This window comes from Halichoerus grypus, chromosome 6 (assembly GCF_964656455.1).
Source record: "Halichoerus grypus chromosome 6, mHalGry1.hap1.1, whole genome shotgun sequence".
NCBI classification, from domain to species: Eukaryota; Metazoa; Chordata; class Mammalia; order Carnivora; family Phocidae; genus Halichoerus; species Halichoerus grypus.
The window spans coordinates 149606371-149619677 of NC_135717.1; the positions used below are offsets into that span (position 1 = coordinate 149606371).

Consider the following 13307-nt stretch of genomic DNA (forward strand, 5'->3'; position numbering starts at 1 on the left):
TTAGACAAGTAAAGTCAGACAACTTGAGTTTGAAACATGCTGCTATTCAACAGCTATGATCTGGGGCATTTACTCAACCACACAAATTTTCAGTTTCCTCATCTGTAAAATTAGGATAATAGTAAACCTAACACATGAAATTGTTGTGAAGACTAAATGGAGTAATGCATGTAAAGCCTCAAACAATACCAAGCACATTATAATGGCTTGATAAATGTTAGCTAGAATTAGTGTTGTTGTGCCCGCTGAAACACTAATTTTCAAATGAGCCATACAGCGCTTGAGCATCGTTTGGGAACTGAGCCATGATGCAGATGAAATCACCAAGGATTTGTTTTTGTTATTTGCATGAAAAGGGAAAAATGACAGCTAAAATTATTTTTAAAAAAGATTTTATTTATTTGTTTGCCATAGATAGAGTGAGAGCGAGAGAGAGCACAAAGCAGGGGGAGCGGCAGGCAGAGGGAGAAGCAGGCTTCTCGCTGGGCAAGGAGCCCGATGCAGACTCCATCCCAGGACCCCGGGATCACGACCTGAGCCAAAGGCAGATGCTCAACTGACTGAGCCACCCAGGCATTCCCACAGGTAACATCATTTTGTCCATCACGTGAACTAGATTATTTCTGTATTGGCCCTTGGTACACTTGATACCTCCTTGGCTGTATCCTGTATTGTAGGGACTGGAAGTCTGAGAGCTCTACATTTCTCTGTCTCCTTTGCTAGCAGGGTTCTGAATTTGTATTAAGTTCCATCAATGAAATACATATGTATAATATTGGGAAGGTAGAAGAGAGGCAGAAATCATGGTGTACTGACCTTGCTCATACAAGCTCAAAGAAAGCAATTGTGAGCATCTCTTCCCAGCTCTGCATTCAGTGGCTTTAAATCAGTGGAAGTGGGAGTATTTACTCCACAAAACTGGCAAATACTACAAATCAGCACTTTACTTCTGCACACCACTGAGTAGAAAGTATATTATTAATTTACTAGTATTGGCAGGCAGATAACCAGGCATTAGTAGAAGTGAGGTTTTGCAGTAATCTCTGGGTGTTCCTTTGCTTATCATCCCCTGTGTCAGTGCTGCAGACATCTGTGAGCATTGGGGGCAATTAAGTTGAATTCCTGACTAGGGATATATTTGTAATTTTCTGATTGTCTGAATCCAGTGGTAAACCTGTGCTGGGCTAGCCTCCTTGGGCCTTTGCCTTTCCAATAGTTTTGTAAGCACCACATTCTCTTTGTTAAATTACTTCTTGCCTAAAATACCTAGAATATATTTTCCTGATGAAACTTTGATAATACATTATGACTTAAATATGTGAATGAGTATGATTATCTCGGCAAAACTCATGTCAACTTGAAAAAATTAATAAAGGTTTTGAAAAATCAGTAATAACAAACATTGAGTATATCTCTGAGGGTGCCATCACTGAATTTACCTGAATGTGAAGATAAGCTCAATGGAAGACTTGAAGACTTTGGTACTTACAGGTTTTAGAAAATTTAAAATCAAAAGAACAGAAACACTGCTTAGCACTTTGAGTGAGGGAACCTTCTTTTTGCTTTTGTGCAGTCAGAGAGTCAACAGACTGTTGTCTTTGAATAAACTGAGCTCTTTCTAATAGAGCTGAACCTATACGTCAGCAACCCAATTAACATATTAAGAGAATATTTAGTGAAAATCTTCTGTGTTGAGTTTTGTGGTAGTGGTCTAGGGGAATATAAAGATAAAAAGATATAATTCTTGCCCTTAAAAATACTATAAAAGAAATACTCAAGTATAATTCAAGCTAGAAAGTTACAAATTTCTTACAAAAAAAACAGGTAAAGAACTCTGTGAATACTAATGTGAGAACATAATGCTTCCAGGTGAGTAACTCAATATTCTCTATTTAGTTTTCAGGCTGAAGCATGAGTCAATTTTAAAGGACTAGGTGGAAATGAGCACTGAGGTTGTTTGATGGGATGATAATGTGATAGAGAAGCTGGGTAAAAATGGAGAGGAAGGAAGTATTAATTCTGCAATGACTTCTTAGTATATATCATGTGCCAAGCTGACCCTGCAGTGATGGTCAATGTGGATATAACCCTGCCCAAGTCCATAGTCCCATGGATAAAACTGACAAGTGTAATGGGTTGAATAGAACCCAAAATTCATGTCCTCAGGAATGTAAGAATGCAACCTTATTTGGAAATAGTGACTTTGCATATATAATTAGTTAAGGATCTTGAGATGAAATCATTCTGGATTTAGGGTGTCTTTATAAGAAGAGGAGAAGACAGACACAGAAAAGAAGTCCATGTGATGACCAACCCAGAGATTGGAAGCCAAGGAAACCCAGGAACCACCATAAGCTGGAAGAGGTAAAGAGGGGTTCTCCCTCATACATTTCAGAGATGGTGTGACCTTGCTAAAACCTTGATTTTGGTTTCCTGGCCTCCAGAACTGTAAATAAATTTCTGTTTTTTTTAAGTTACCGAGTTTATGGTACTTTTTTTTTGTTGTTGTTTACAATAGCCCTAGGAAACTAATACCATGAAGTAAATAAATAGGTAGAATGTTGTATGGTAAGTTCTATAGTAGAAGATTAAGTAGCTCTATATGAGTAGATAGGAAAGTTGCTAACCTAGAGTAGGTGAGGTAAAGATTCGCTAACACTTTCTTGAAAAAAGACATATAAACTGAAGTCTGAAATATGGGTAGGAATTAGGAGTTAGCAAGGCCATATAAGTACACAGAGTATTCCAGGTAGAAATTGCTTTTGTGGTATGAGAGAGGCCTGAAGAGTTTAGGTCATTTTTAACAAGATCATTTTGGCTCAGTTATGAACAGTGAATATCAGGAAAACCGAGAGATGAGGCTGGAGAAGTAAATGGGAGCCAGATGATAAAGGAACTCTTGAGCCATTCTAAGAAATTTGGACTTGAGTAGCAATGGGAAGCCATTGAATGTACTTAGAAAAAGAAAGAACCTGAAACTTTTGGCATATCACTTATGGATACCATGTGGAGAATGGATTGGAGGGGAAGGGGGCAAGACTGGGGCCCGGGAGATTGGTTGGGAAATTTCTGAGTGATGCAGAGGAGAGATGAGAAAGACCTGTCTAGGCTTGTGACACAAGGCACATAGAGGAGTGGACTTTGATTTGAGATATGTACTGATTATAATAATAATACTAATAATTATGGTATTTATAGCCATAGGCAAAAATTATTGAATGCTTACTATGTGTTGGATGTCATATTTGCATTATTTTATTTACTTCTCAATAGTCACTATTTATATTTCTATTTTTTGAAAGGTGACACTGAAGCTTAGAAATCTTAAGCAATTTGCTCAAGATCATGCAGGGACTAATTTACAGAGCAAGGACCAACACTGTTCTCTAAACTTTTGAACTAAATATTTTAGAATATACACTTGGTAACTGGGAGTTAAAGATAATATGCACTGGATCATGGTGTCATTTGATGGTTACAAGGAACAAAGAAGAAGGAGCAGATTCATGAGGGAAGATCACATCATGCATTTAGTTTTAGACATGTTGATTTGGAGGTATCTCTGGGGCCCATATATACAAATCACTTGGGGGGAAGTTGAGGGGAGAGAGAGAGAGAGAGGGAGAGACAGAGAGAGGAGAATATGAAAGAGAATAAGCAGAGATAGCAATGTAGACTTGGGAGTCATCAGCATGAAAATATGAAGTAAAAACCATGGGATTTGTTGGGATTGTTCAGGAATATGGGTCAAATAAATTATTCATGATAGATTCCCAGGAATGTCAAGATTTCAGGGCTTGACAAAGGGAGAGGATCCAAGAATGAGACTAATGAGGAGTGTTAGACAAATGAAGATGGTTGAATACGTTTAAATATTTATGGGAAGAAGACAGTGGGAGTGGTGAAAATTTGTGAAAGAAGAAATACAGTAGAACAAATGCCTTGGGAGTCCTGGAGAGGATGTTATCCGAAGTATGAACACAGAGATTAGGTTTAAATAGAAAACATTCATTTTATTTATTTTTCATTTTTTAAAAAAACATTTTATTTTTTTATTTGAGAGAGAGAGAGAGAGAGCACAGGGGGAGACAGAACAGAGGGAGAAGCAGACTTCCCGCTAAGTAGAGAGCCTCATGCAGGGCTCAATCCCAGGACCCTGAAATCATGGCCTGAGCCAAAGGCAGATGCTTAACTGACTGAGCCACCCAGGCACCCCAGAAAACATTCATTTTAATAAGAAGTGCAAAGAAGGAATAGATGGCAGATGAGTCAGTTTGGAGGTTTGACTGCAGTAAGTTGGATTCATTGTATTTTCTAAGGAAGGTAAGATGCCAGGTTGCTCAACTGATCAGAGGTTTGAGAGGAGTGGAGAAAGTATGGAAACACTGTTGTGCCAAACATGAGTCCTGACTATGGAAGGTTAGTACTCATGGAACTGTGGAACTATGGAACAGTGTCTGGGCATCATCAATATCCTAGATGCACTGAAATTAAAGTGGCAGCAGTTTTTCCAGCTGGGTGATTTTCCCCAACAACACTCAGCAGATTGAGCACTGGACTAACTATAACTGGTGCTTTGCTAGGTGGGTGCCATGAAGGGAAAAGTCAACAGTCAAGAGAATTGAGAATGTTGGCAAGAGAGTGAGCACAGTAAAAGCCAGTGATGGGTAAATGGAGAGGTAAGTGGGGGGAAAAAAGTTCAGAATCTTGGGTTCTATTTTGGATCTACCATTAGCTAGTTGGGTCATGTTGGTGATATCTCTTAAACCCTGTGGGCTTTAGCTTTCCTTTTCTATAAAGTGAAGAACTGAACTACATGACCAATCTCTAAGGTTATTCCAGCCTGAAAATTGTGTGAGTCTATGACTACTACAGGAAGCAGTGAAGGCAGGATAGAAGGGAGTTGAAGGGTCAAAGTAAGCTGTAAAAACTCCCAAAGATTTGAGACTCTTGAATGTATTTATTCCAACTGAAATGTCTATATAAAACAAAATACATTGCTAAGTTTCAGCAAAAACTCTATTTTAATCAGAATTCTACTTGAACATAAAGAAACCTTGACAAGTCTGATTATTCCCTGTAGTAAGATAATTGGTATATTCAGGAATCCACAGTGAGATTTATGAGGACTGGGATACGGCATGTCCATGATGGAGGAGGCACATCAACTAGAGGATGAAGTCGAAACTGTGGAACCCCTTCCTAACTCAGCTACACCCACATGAGAAATGACACAACCTTACTTTATGAGTAGATAGTGAATAATTTGGTAGAACACTAGTAATCTCATGTTGGCTATGTAATTTGTAACTCATTTTTTTCAGCTGTTCATATCCTAATTTAAACTGGTTAAAATGAGTGAAAAGTCATTTGGGATTAAAGCTGAAGCTTTTAAAAGCTAATTTTGGAGACTTAGACTGCTTTTCTGTGACTGCCACTTACCATTATAAAATTAAGTGAATTCTTATAGAGTAGACTAAAGTCTAAGGTTATAAGGAATTTCCTTATCTCCTTTTGTATGGTTTTGTCCTGAATGGGAATAACAGTTTGAAGACTCTGAACCCAGTCACCCCTCACTTGGGATCTTTAGCACAAATGGCCCCATTTTAAGACTGATACACATGTCAGTGGATCTGGTGGTACATTTTAGGACATTTTGGGATGAAACATCCTTCTGTGTAACAGGATGCAACTGACATGACCTCAATATGTTATGACTCACTCCAGGAAGCTCTATAAGGAAATAAAATGGAAAAGAAATAAAATTTTCCAGTGTGAAGTTAGAGAAAGATTTTTGTGTGAAAGACAGATGATGGCATTATTAATAGTGAAGGGTAAAAGCTGAAACATTTGAATATTCGGCTAAACATCTCTAAATTTCTCATTTCAGTGTGGATAGAAATAACCACTCTTGAGGTATTTCCGTAAACTCAGTTTCAACTCTAGCCAGGAATCAAGAGGAAAAAAAAGAAGTCCCTTCTCAAGCAGTTTATAAACTAAAAATAAAGATGACAAAAAGTCAGATTCAGATTAAATTGGAAAAGCTGGTGGTTTGGAACAGTAGTTTTATCTCCCCAAGACAGAAATATATAGGCTACAGTAAGAGAACCGTAAGTATTTACTGACATACACAGAGAGAAATAACTAGTGCCCAGCCTTATTCAATACTCATTAACACATGATCAATTAAATTTTGGCAAACAACACTGATTATTAATGAGTCCCAAACAGTCACATTTTCTGATCACTGAGAGCTAGAATCTAAAGGAAATAATGTGTACCACTTGTTATACAATCCCTGTTGAATATATTCCAGGACTTTGGTGAGCTAAGACAGAAAAATATAGCTCCAGTTCTGCTGAGTTGTTCCCAAGGACTATAATTATATTTTATAGTATTTAGCTCAACCAAATCATTTTTCATTTTAAGTATAATGTAGCAACAATAGCTTGAGACCTTTGAATTTTGCCCCAAATATTATTGTTTTGTCACATATGTCCTAAAGCCCCACCTGTACCACAAGAGAACCCCAATTATATGCTTTTCCTATAATGTAACTCTGAGAAGGGGCTGTCTTGGTAAAATTTCAACCTTAGAAGTTATATATTTTGTCTTTACCGGGGAAGGCAACCTTTTAGAGTGGAAAGAACATTTAGTCTTTAGGATATCTGGCTTCCAGTTTGGGCTTTGTCTATCTGCTGTACGACCTTGGAGAACTCATAAAACTTCTCCGGGCTTTATTGGCTTCTATGTCAAATGAAGGATGGATTTAGACCCTCCAAGATGCCAATGCTAATTTTCATGATTCCATGAACACATAGGCAACTCACAAATGTGGATGATATCTATCAGCATATACTGTAATTTTCTGTTAAACAGATCTATGAGAAGTTGTAGAAGTCAGAAGTACTGGCTTCTGCTTTTGATTTGATTTATTGTTTTTAAAAAGTATCTCTGACACAGTTTGGGGTGACTCATTTCAGGGAAGGGTAGAGAGAGCAAATAAAGAGAAAATAAACTAATTTCAAATGGATGAATGGAGGAATGAGTCATCAAAAACAAAATTCAGACTTAGAGAAAAGCACTTGTGTAATCTAGATAATCTGTGAAATATTACAAAAGAATTATAAAAGAAGAAAAGATATAGGGCTTACAAATTTGGTGAAAGAAGTAAGAAAATTGAAAATATTATCCAGGAAGTTATTTTTTACTTTGGGATATATATATATATACATGAATATATATTTATGTGTGTATATATGCATACATAAATATACAAACATACATAATACATGTGCATATACATAAATATATAAATTAATCTCTCTCTCTTTTTTTAAAGATTTTACTTATTTATTTGACAGAGAGAGAGACAGCGAAAGAGGGAACACAAGCGGGGGAGTGGGAGACGGAGATGCAGGCTTCCCCCCTGAGCAGGGAGCCTGATGCGGGACTCGATCCCAGGACCCTGAGATCATGAACTGAGCCGAAGGCAGTCGCTTAACCAACTGAGCCACCCAGGCGCCCCTATAAATTAATCTCTTTAATGTGTACACCATGGAAAATGAGAGGGATTCAAAGACTGCTTTGTATGCTCTCACCTAAAGTTGAATTACCCATGGTAGAAGATAAGTGGCTTCTTCTATCTAATCTACAGATGTCATCAGAGATAGAGCATGGGGTTGGGTGCTAAGAAATGGTCATGCTAATTATGCTCATTTGCTTTCTACTGTCATAGACTTACTGAGAAGGTGTGCCATCTTCATGACAAGGACCAAGTCTTACTGGATGGGGGTGGGATCTCAGTGACTCAGGTGAGTATGGCCTATCCAGAGAACTGTGAATTGGAGATCCTTAAGTTAGTGTTAAGAAGAGCTTAAGATGTATTACTATTTGTTCTGGAGCAAGAGGAGAGCTATCAGGCTAGGTGATCACTGGATCTGGTGACTGCTAGTTACAGCAGCAGCAATGTGATGAATGCCTTCAACATGTAGAACACATCCTATAAACTATACAATATGGCTGTATTTAAGCTTCACAATAGCAGGACTAAAAGAACTTGAGATGGATTAGTGATTCTGGAAGAATGGTGATTCCACATGGTAAAATGGTGGGCCAAGGGTGATGTTGTTGACGGGCATCCAGGTTAAAATGGACTCAAATCCATGAATGATTTTGAGCAACTTGATTTTAGGTAAGGACCCGGGGTTTCTGGACAGCAGTAGTTTATACTGTCCAGATGAGAATTACAACTTCCACTGGGGACTTTGCTGATAGTATTTGCAATGGGTGACATAGAAACATTCCATTCATTCATTCATTCATTCATTCATTCTCTTTCATTCATTTACTTATTCATTAACCCATTTATCTAACTTTGCATCAGACATGATACAAGGCACTTAATGGTCTGAAAATGTGGTTCCTACCCTTTAAGAGTTTAAAAATTAACAATATCATATGTATTAACATATAATACATTTAATGTAGTAACATGATACATGTAATATTGTATAATGTGTATATGCATATGAATTGCACGTATATATTATATATACATATACACAAACGGTCATGGATATACAGACTAACTGAGGCTACTCTAATTGTCCTGGGGGTAAAGACCTTCAGATAGGCGAGGGTGGGTATATTTGAGGGCAGTGAGGAAGTTGGTGTGGCTGGAGCAGAGTTTCCCAGGAAGGGGTAGAAATGGAGGAGATAAGGTCAGAGAAGTGTTAGCATAAGAAAGCTCAGTAGGCCTTTGTGAGGACTTTGGCTTTTACCTTGAGTGAAATAGGCAGCCATTGTAAGATTATATGTAAAGTCAGAATTAACCACTTAGCGGGAGATTTCTCCAACAGAGTTAAAAAAAAAAAAAAAAATGACGAGTCTTGAGCTCCAAATCACTGGCCTAAAACTGATGGTATTCTATGAGTATAAACCAAAACATCTTTTTCTGTTTATGCCCTTTCTCTCAGGTACCACTGAATTTCCTGGGCTCTGGGTTCTAGGATTATGCTTTTGCCTGTGATAGTGCTCTAGAGGCTGGGGATTGGCATGCTCTAATTTTGTAGATGTGGGAATAGTGCTGTGAAATCTTGTTTCTGGTGGGAAGACCTGTGGCCTGCAGTTTGGGCCCATTTGGCCAGATTTGAGCCATATCCTCAAACATAGCTTACTAAGAATAAAGATAATATTTTGATCTCCACTTGAGATACTCCACTTTTATCTATCTCTCAATTAGTTCTAAAATGGAAGGAAAAGAGGGGTGTTAAAATCAATGTCTAAAACATGCTCCATTTGTTTCCACCTAGTGCCTAGGTGCTGCAGCTGAAGGCTAAGAGAAAGAGACAGGGAAAGAGGCAGAAGAGAATGAGGGTCTGCAAGAGGAATAATAGTATTTTTAAAAAAGATTATAATTGTAATAATTCATTATATTTAGAATTATATTTAAGAATATATTTGAGAATGCATCCTCTCTCTGTTCCTCAGTTTCTTGTCTCTCAGACCTAAAGAACTAGGGCAGTGATCAATTAAATATTCCTTAAGGTGCTCTGTTATGATGACAAAATGAAAACTCATCAACTAAAATGAAATTGTTAAAGGAAACAAGTAGATGCGGCAAATTGGTGTTGGGTGAATTGGTTTTCAGTGAAATGGCCATTTGGTGGATTGGTCAATTGGCAAACTGGCTTAAAACAAATTTGTCTTTAGCAATTTGACCTAGAACAAAATGATTAATGGATCCTCTGTGTAAGAACCATGACAAATGTCATCCAGCCTCAGCTTAAACAACCAATAATGAGAAATACACTGCAGTACAAAACAATCCAAAACAATTAAAAACATTTGTTTTTAAATACTTGCATTATATATGTCTCTTCATTTTGTACTAAAATTTGTCCACAGGTCATTATCTGACCCTCAGGACCAACATAGAATTTTTTTCTGGTCTGTTTTCCATATGTAAGCCTACTAGTAGAGATTAAATAAGCTATTGTGTCTTACCTACATTTTATCCAGCCTGAATAGTTGAGTTCCTTGGGTTGTCTCTTTTGTAATTTGATTTTTGCATCCTTTCTCCATCTTGGTAGCTCTGCCAACATCCTTCTTTAGGAACATCATACAGAATAGAACATAATCCTGGTCTGAGCACTGCTAAGAACACGATCATGTCCTTTATTCTGAAACTTATTGTCCCTGTTATTTTGAACAAGCAAACTTTGTGAGATAATCAAAATGTAAGTTTTTTGTTTTTTTTCTATCTTCTAATGTCCCTTTAAAATATTTCAATAGTGGAAGTTCTTCTCTTCCCTTCGAATAAAACAAATCTGTCAGGTTCCTGAGTTTTCTATCCATTCTAAGGTAATATTGAGGTATCTGGCCAATGTAATTCAACAAATACCATCTTAATTTGGCAATTAAAATAGCAACCTTTAGGTCTTCATTCCAAGTTAAGACTTCCTTCTCGAGCTAGGGCTTGACTGTAGGCAAGTGGCCTGCCTTCTAGAAAGTGGTGTTGTTGACTATTTGTCTCAGCTTACCTCCTTCTCTTTCAACCTACTAGCTGCTCTTTCTGGTTTCTTCAGGGTCTACTGATGGTGGGAGGTAGGATGGGGACAGATAAAGAAGTAAGAGGATAGGGTATTTCTCACTTGATGTTTACTCCTATAAAAAATACTCCTAGCTGGATGTTCTCTAGGTCTGGAAGATGGTAAAGCTTTATTTTTCTCTCCTGGGCACTTCTGTGGATTCTTAAGAGGTTTCCCTGCTGGTCCATCAGAATACTCATAATTCAAGTGATTTAGGTATCGAATCCAATACCCAAATTGGGCAATGTCTGGGGACATTTGTGATTGTCACAACTAAGAGGGGCTCCTGGCACGGAGTGGGGAGAGACCAGGGATGTTGCTCAACACCCTACAATGCATAGGATGGTCCCACCCCAGAGAATAATCCAGCCGCTGCTTCAGATCTCAACCTCAGACTCTGGTTTTCCATGGCTTTTCGGCTGCTGCTTCAGATCTCAACCTCAGACTCTGGTTTTTCCATGGCTCATTCCACACAGACCCTTGTTTGAGGTCTCTTATTCTCTGAATGAAGTCCTCTTGGGCAAATTCCCATCTAAAATGGCCACACCGGCTCTCCGGAAAACACATATTTATTCTTTACCTTGGTGAAACTCAAGAAGTTCAGACAAATTCCAGTGCAGTGGTGTCTCTCTCCTGACTCTGCCCTCAGGCCTCTCCTCTGTAGATCCCTAGGCAACTCTGGCACCAGCACGGCATGCTTCCTGACACCCAGCAAATGCACATGAAGCTCTCCGCAGGTCCTACTGAAGCCCTGGTCTCTGTGCTTTAGGCTAAGGGAAAAGTGTCCCACCTGCTGCTGTGAGGCTGGGAGCGGAGATTCAAAGTGCCAAAGCTGCTCTCCCCAAAAGATCTCTTCACAAATCTACTCTTACTTACTACTCCTATACCTTTTTATATCTTTCTCATGGACTTTAGAGCCTTTGAATCTGTCCTAGGTCATTACATTAGAAACTTCTGCTCACTGGTCTAACAGCTCACTTTGGAACCCAATATCGTACATACGGGGTTACCTCAGCCAAAACTTCCTATCTGTGCTTCTTTTAAATGCAGCCTAAGATCAAATTAAATTTTGTAGTATTTTTATGACTCTCTATCCTTCCTTGACCAAATTGCTCTACTTCTTAGTCTTGTAATTAGGGTGTTCGGAAGAAATGATAAGGTATTAGAAATAATAATACAGCTTAAGCATCTGTTACATATTTATTAACTACATTTAGAAACCTCTTTTGAGGAGCTTGAGGGCTCACATATCATACACAATCTTAAAAATCATGGCTTTTTGTACAGCTTGCCAGCTGGAGGAGGTAGAAAGAAAAGGAGGAGAGGGAGCTGAAGGCAAGGGAAGGAATGGTTGCTGTAGCCAGTGCACCAAGAGAATAAACAAGGCAGGAAAGCATCCACTCCAACCCTGAGACACAATTTCAAGGGCTGTGTTTACTTCCCTGGGACACCGATTGTTTTCCAAATAAGGTCTATGCATGGTAAAGAAAAGAGTGGCACGAGTTCTCCGGAAACTCATTCAAATGGAAAATAAATTCTTGGATTTAATCCGGTGCAAATTATCTTTCTAATCAGATGAGGGTATACTTCCATGTCCATATATAATATAAAAATCTTGAACTGAAATAAAACTCATACCCAAAAGAGAACAAATCCCCAGGAGCCATTTTCCACCAACCTGTTTTTATCTCCTGGAATTTATTCTCCTCCTTTACCAAGAGATTCCTGTGAAAGTATGACTCAGTTCCTCCAGCAGCTCTTGACAAGTACCTCTGAGACAAATTTCAAAACTGATCTTACACATTTTAAGAACGCTTATTCACACAGCATTTTCTGACACACTTTTCAGTGTTCTGGAACTGCTTCTTCATTCCATCCCCCACTCCTCAAATCCTTGTCCTTTATTTTTAGCCCCTCATTATAAAAGTAATGCACATTCATTAAAAAATAAAATACAGACAAGCAAAATCACATAAAGTACACTCGTGATTCAGCCAGAGATAACCACTATGAATGTTTTTCAGAGTATTTTTCTAATATCCTTTTTAGATGCATATGTTATTAATCTATAGATAGGAACCACATTTTAAATGCTATTATAACCAACTATATTAAACCAATCCAACAGTTCTTGACCACTTACATTGTGACATATTTTCTTACCATAAATATGGAAGAGAAGGAATAGTTAATGAGTTACATGTAAATAGCAAATATATACGGAAGAACTTTGAATACTGATTTTGAACAAATTTTCATTTTCACCAGATTATTGTGTTCTTCCCATGCTTCTAACTCTTTTCCTAAGTTCAGTTTGGTTTGTATCCTTCTACACTTATGCTCATTCTTATGCACACAAGCACACACATTTTTTTTTCTAAACAAAAACATACACACACATGTAACACCTTGGTGACTTGCATTTTTCACTTAACAATATCTCTTGGACATTATTTCATATCAATAAAGGTAGACCTAGCTAATCTTTTGAATAGTGGATTATAAGCTTTTGATTTTATCCTTACAAATAATGAAGAACTTAATATTTTACTAAGTTAGTATACCAGATGGCCAAATAGATTCTTTGATTGCTTATGGTAAGTAGTCTCTTAGAAATAACAATTTTACTTGCAGATTGAGACACTGCAAAATAACTCACTGTGGCTGACAATTATTCAAAGGCAAGCTGCACAACATCACCTTATACACCAATGT

General features: G+C 37.8%; 1 long non-coding RNA gene across 1 annotated transcript in view; it reads left to right on the plus strand.

The window, feature by feature from the left end:
- Nucleotides 1–460: 460 nt before the first annotated feature.
- LOC144382156 (uncharacterized) overlaps nucleotides 461–13307 on the plus strand; it is a 71080-nt gene continuing 58233 nt past the window's right edge. Inside the window, exons 1-4 of the long non-coding RNA XR_013448591.1 lie at nucleotides 461–585; nucleotides 2255–2364; nucleotides 4584–4679; nucleotides 7739–7814. This is a non-coding gene — a long non-coding RNA (uncharacterized LOC144382156). The remainder of the gene's footprint in view (nucleotides 586–2254; nucleotides 2365–4583; nucleotides 4680–7738; nucleotides 7815–13307) is intronic.